The sequence below is a fragment of the Pundamilia nyererei genome, unplaced genomic scaffold (genome assembly GCF_000239375.1).
Source record: "Pundamilia nyererei isolate P.nyererei 1_Seehausen unplaced genomic scaffold, PunNye1.0 scaffold00002, whole genome shotgun sequence".
NCBI lineage: Eukaryota > Metazoa > Chordata > Actinopteri > Cichliformes > Cichlidae > Pundamilia > Pundamilia nyererei.
Genome location: NW_005187403.1, coordinates 6865717 through 6872169, shown reverse-complemented (window position 1 = coordinate 6872169; position 6453 = coordinate 6865717). Strand labels below are relative to the sequence as shown.

General features: G+C 39.7%; 1 protein-coding gene across 2 annotated transcripts in view; it reads left to right on the top strand.

Annotated features, from left to right (window-relative positions):
- Nucleotides 1–4178: 4178 nt before the first annotated feature.
- The window catches only part of amacr (alpha-methylacyl-CoA racemase), a 20678-nt gene continuing 18403 nt past the window's right edge, over nucleotides 4179–6453 (top strand). The window contains exon 1 of one of the 2 annotated variants that reach the window (XM_005720321.1): nucleotides 4179–4340. The gene's annotated coding sequence lies outside the window, so the exon portion shown is untranslated. Of the gene's footprint in view, nucleotides 4341–4616; nucleotides 4682–6453 lie in introns of those variants that run through there. The other variant, XM_005720320.1, reaches the window with a different exon arrangement.

Sequence of the window (6453 nt, the reverse complement as noted above, 5' to 3'; positions counted from 1 at the left end):
CAAGCGTCATGTTAACAAATGATAGCCGTAAGGTAACTTTTATGCTTATTGTAGCTGTTAGCTAAAATCGCTAATTTAGCGTAGTTTGCCCTGAATTCAGCTTTGACAAACAAATATGATCGACTGTTTGTAGTAGAATTCCAAAGTTGTCATCTTGTACCCTCTCAGAGTACCCCCTCTGTATGCTTGCAGAGACCCCTACAGTAGGGAAACATGCAAAACGGTGTCCAAACCTTTTGTATTTTAGCTTTATTTATGTCTTACACAGCATCCCAACTCTTTAGCTAACTTAATAACTTTAGCTAAAGTGAATAGTTAGCCTAATTCATTCAACATGTCTTTCAAGTAAAACTTAATGAAGCACTGCACAGAAATGCAGAAATGGTTCATGAGAATAAACAATTGGACACTAAATACAGAGAACTGGAAGGCTGAAATAAAGACTTGGAAGAAAGGCACAAGGAAAGTCTCATGAACCAACAGAAGCAGCCCAACGTGGACATCATAAATGAGGGCTGGGAAATAATGTTTAATCAAGCTCAGCAGCGCATTGCAAGCCTGATGACAGAAAAGAAGCAGAACAGCCATAAGTTAAGAACAATGTCCTGCCAGCTTCAACAAGCACAAGCTGTTACTCAGGAGCTCCATGGGAATCTCCAAGACGCTGAGAAAAAGAAGCAGGAGATGCAAGTACAGCTTGATGAAGCCCTGGAGAAAAACCAAGAGCTTCTTCAAGAGAAGAAACAGCAGGACATAAAGGAGAAAGACATGGAATGCAAACTTCACAACATGAAGAAACAAAATGTCTTGCAAATAAAGATTAATGAAGCACTGCACAGAAATGCACAAGTGCTTCATGAGAAGAAACAACTGGACACTAAATGCTGGTGAACCAACAGAAGCAGCCCAACATAAATGAGGGCTGGGGAATAATGTTTAATCAAGCTAAGCAGCGCATTGTAAGACTGATTACAGAAAAGAAGCAGAACAGCTACCAGCTTCAACAAAAACCAAGAGCTTCTTCAGGAAAAAGAGCAATGTAAAAAATGCAGGGAAAGACACTGGATCATAAGGCGGCATAGCCTGGTCTTCCTCCACCGCTTTTCTCATCTCCTCACCCCTATACCTCCCCTCTTGCCCTTTCTCTCCTACCACCTCTCCATCATTCTCCATTTTTTCTTTCTCCCCTCCCTTCTTCATCCTTTTTCTTTTCTTTTTTCCCCCTCACCCCCCCAACTAGTCAAGGCAGACGACCCTCTCTGAGCCTGGTTCTGCAATAGGTTTCTTCCTTTAAAGGGAGTTTTTCCTATCCACCATCACCGAGTGCTTGCTCAGAGGGGATTGTTGGGGTTTTCTCTCCTCCTTTCTCTTTCCTTCCTTATATCCCTTTCTTTTCACCTCCCCTCTTCTCTCCTACCATCTCTCCTCATCCTCTCCATCACTCTTCATTTTTTCTTTCTCCCCTCCCTTCTTCATCATTTTTCTTTTCTTTTTTCACCCTCACTTAACTTATTCTTGACTAACAATAAACACAATCAACCATATTTTTTACTCATGTCAAATCAATGTCTCTTCATTCAAGAATAATTCATCTTATGAATAAAAGCAGCAAACGGGTAATAGCTGTGTGTGTTGGTGGGGCGGCATATTTACGTTTTACATTTTATAGTATCTGTCGTGATCTGCTGGTTTGACTCATCCAATAAAGAAATGCATCATTTAGACTGGTGAAAAGCACAGATTTTATTCACATTTGGATTAAAAAATTAAATAGATGAAAGAACAATTGAACATAGTCTTAAAAAAACAAACCAGAAACATGAAGACATTGTAGATACATAGCTAGGACCAGAGTCTAGGTTTGCAAGAGCAGTTTATACTGGTAATCTGAAGTAACAGACCACTGTGAATTTGGAACTGCTGGCTGCAATGGAAAATGGAATGAAATGTACAGTTTCAGCACTTAAGTCGTTGGATCTAAATTACAGAAGGAATTAAATAAGACATCATCCATCTTCTTCCGCTTATCTGGGGCCGGGTCGCGGGGCAGCAGCCTAAGCAGAGAAGCCCAGACCTCCCTCTCCCCAGCCACCTCCCCCTTTCAGCTTGTCAGGCGGAAAACCAAAGCATTTCCTTTATACAACACAAACTGGAACGTGGAAAACATATGAAATATTTAAAGTGAGAAATTTCAGTATTTGATGGAAAATACTTGCTGATTTTGAATTTGATGGCACCAACCTCTTAAAAACACCGAGACTGTGGCAACAAAAGGCTGGAAAAGTAGGTGACATTAAAAATTAACGGATATATGAACAATTTGCAACTAACTAGGTCAGCTGCCAACATTTCAGTAACATGACCGGGTACAGAAAGAGCAGCTTAGGTAGGCAACAGTTTGTCAGAAGCCAAAATGGGCTGAGTTTCACCACTGATCTTCAAAAACTGTATACAAATTGTGGAACAATTTCTGAATAATCTTCCTCAACACAAAATTATTTCAAAAGAGTCAGAGAATTTGGAGAAATCTCTGTGTCCAAGGGAAAAGACTGAAATGAGATGCAAGGAAGAAGCCATATGTGAACCAGAAACACAGCTGACTTCTCTGAGCCAGAGCTAATTTTAAATAGACTGAGAAGTAAAACTGTTCTGTGGTTAAGTGAACTGTCCATGAACTGTCAAAAGCCTTCATCACTGATGGTATGGGGTGCACATGTGCTGAAGATATATAAAGATTTTAGATTTTTAAAAATGGGAAAAAACAAAGTACAGATGAACAGAATATACCGATAAAAGCAGAAAACACATGGAAAAAGAATCAAAGAAAAAACTAATGACCTCACTGTCAGTGATATTGAAACCAGGATGTTTAACATCATCTCAAAGTGCATCCTGAAGGAGCACATGGTGTATGTCTGAGAGATAATTTGAAAGAAATTATGACTTCTTCTCTTTCATTGAATGAGAAATAGTGAATAACTTAAGTGCTGGCTTCTGGGGAATGTAATTTAACAGGTTAATAAACAAAAGTAGCACATTTGTTGTTTGATGCATCTGATATTAACTGCAGGTGGTGAAATATCAGACCAATAATCGATTAAAAGTGGCTAAATTGAGTCAAACCATTTCCCATGAAGGCCTTTCCAAAACACAATAAATGCAAAATAATTTCACAGGGTTTTCAGCTACTATTTGCTGCTCTGGTGCACTTTTCTTTTATGATTTCTTTTTTCTTGTGTTGAATTTAAATGCTGTAGATTAAGTATGCCGTTGGAGAATAAGCAGTGAGACAACTTTACTTATTACCTTACTGCTGCCAACAGCTGACCAAGGAAACAAGACAGACAGAGCTGGGGATCGAACTGGGAACCTTCCGGTTACAAGATGAGCTTCCCAACCCCCTGAACCACGATCGCCACCACAACAAGCCTGTCTTGAACCTTTGACATGAGGCAGGATGGATCCAGGCTTTCATTGTATTTAGTGAATTTGAGACTTATCAGGCAATTTTCTAGTCTTTGATTATCCAATTTTGGTGAACCTGTGTGACTTATAGCCTCAATCTTTATGTTTAGCTGATTTAGCTGATACCATACCTGGTGTGGTCTTCTGGTACTGTAGTCCATCTGGTTCAAGGCTTAACATATCAGAATTCCCAGAAGAGTTTTATTCTTTCTTTTTAAAATAAAACAAAAACAAAACAAAAAGTATTCAACAGGATAGATCGATAGACAGATAGATCAAAATTAAGGATGAATGATTGGTGTACTGTGTGTATTATGATGCGAAACAAAAAACAGCAAAACCTAAATACATTAACAATACTAATTACCCAAAGTGATGCAGCAAAATTAATTAAAATCAGCTTCTAAATGCTAAAGTCATTGTTTGTGTGATGTTTGTCTTATATTATCAATCATTTTAAATCTGAGCTTTCTTTCTGAGCTTGTTCAGAATACTGTCTTTAAACCTAAGGTAAGTTGTTATATACTAAGAATAACCTTTAACGATGGAAATAAATAATATTTTGTCTTTACATATTTTATTTTGTGGAGTTGAATGCTCTTTCATTCAGTCACTCACTTAAAATTACCCTATACGTTAGCGACACGTGGAAACTACAATTCCCAGAAAACCTAGCAGTTGTCTCTGAGGTCACCAGGAAGCTGCTTCTTCACAACAGACGGTGTTTGCTAATTATTCACCGGCGTACACCGCAAGCAGCCCAGCTAGGCGGAGTTAACCACTCTATTAAAACTAGCTCCCCAGTGAACTCCTTCGGAGTTGTTTACTTCGTATAAACCTCTTCTGAACAAAAAAACATCTTTTTAGCTGAACAGGTGAGGACGAGCAGGAGGCTTGGAGGACGGTATATTTGAGTGAGAGTTGGGTTTTATACAGGCTGTTGGTTGCACCTGTGTAATTTGGCCAGAATTACTTTTTATACATTTAGCTACGATAGTAACTCTATGACAGTTATGAGCGGTTTGGTATGACTGTTTCGTGTGTGTTTCTTTCTTAAGTTTGTTACTGTTATGTCGTAAGCATGTAGTTACTGTTTAGTACACACGTGATTCACCCCAAAGTGTTTCAGACATATCCAGCGGTCACTGTAACGTCAGTCTGCTCAGGCGCCCCGTGCACGCATCTTCAGCAGAGGTGTCTTGTCTTCTCCTTGAAAGTAAGCCAAACTGCTCCTTAGTGCTATACAAAGTGTCGGACGCAGTGTGAAGATGTGCTCCACTTGTGGTGCTGTAGCCTCCCCTTGTTGCTTCGACTGTTCATGACGCATAACGTAACCGAGAAATAGCCCGTTTTGGGCCAAACTGCAGTCAGTGATTGGCTCAAAAGCATTGAGTTTGTTGGTAGTGTAGTGTCGTTACTTGGGTACTAAACGGAGCTACGTGTGCATGGTGCCATAGACAGTATAAAGTAACGGAAAGAAAGGATTTCAGTATAAAAGTAGAATCTTATACTGTCTGTGGACATTTGTGTACTGTAGTGTGCATGGTTGCACTCACTGATAATGGATGTCACTTTGACCTTTGAATAAAATACTCAGGTCCAGTTTCAAAGTCTAAAGTTTAAACGTCTCTCGCTGCAGACCACCAGGAAGGGTATTTCAACTGTGGTTTAGTTTGTCCTCTTCTGGTAGTCTTGGGTGCTTGAAAAGAAGACAACGGGACTTTCTTGTTCTTTAGTTCTGAAACAACTATTGGAGATTCTTAATGATCCTGGTTCATTAACTCACTATTGTGGATACTCCAGGATAATTCAAGGTGTGAATTGTTTTTTAAACGTTACCACCCTCTGCCACAATGTAAGCTATTAAGGGCGCATGGGTCAAATTGTGACTGGGGAGGGATCTCAAGACTGCATTGTAGGTGGGTGATAGTTAGTGTCTGCTTAGTGACGGTCATTCAGAGTGGATGTAGACAGCCTCCTTTATCCTTTTCTTAAACAATTTCTCTTGGTCAAAAAGATGAACATCTACTATGACCTGCATGACTGAGGACCTGCACAGACATCCATCTTATGTTTTTACTATAATACATATTTACATGTATATGTTATACTTAGAGACTTAGAGAGTTTTATTGTCATTATGCAGTTTCTTGCACAGCGAAATTGGGCAGCTGGACCACAAGGTGCAAAAGTAAAGAAGGGAAAACAATATACAATGAGGGGAAAATAAATAAATAAATAAAAAGCAATATATTTTTATACATATATGTGTGAGTGAACTATATACATGGTGTATGCGTAGGAAACATTGAAACAGAAAATAGTCTGTCAGTATACCCTACACTACTTGCCAAAAGTATTTGCTTGTCTGCCTTCACATGCATATGAAGTTGAGTAACATCTTATTCAAAAACCATGGGGTTTAAAATATGTTGGCCCACCTTTTGCAGCTATAAAGGTGCTCTGTCAGGTTGAGGTGAGGTCTCTGCAGGCCAGTCAATTTCGTCCACACCAAACTCATTCGAAAAAAAGATATATCGAAAAATATATATAAAAAGATAAAAGGATATCGGTGAGTAGTGGCAGCAAGTCGCGCCAGCGTTCACTCAACCGGAAGATGATAACTTGTACCTCCAATGGCATTGTGGAACCTGCTTTGTGGACTGATGTACAGTTTTGTTGGAACAGGAAGGAGCTAAGTCCAAGTCCCCACACAGTGCAGCATGTTTTACACCGCTTTAACTGAAGCTTTGGATTGCGCTTGGCGATTTAAGGCTTAGATACAGTTGCTCAGCCATGGAAACCGATACCATGAAGCTCTCTATGCAATGGTGTTGAGCTAATCTGAAGGCCATGTGAAGTTTGGAGGCCTGTCGTGATTGATTCAGGAAGTTGGAGAAACCTGGCTACTTCTATGCACCTCAGCATCCACTGACTGCTCTCTGTGATTTTAGGTGGCCTTCCACTTTGTTGCTGAGTTGCTGTTGC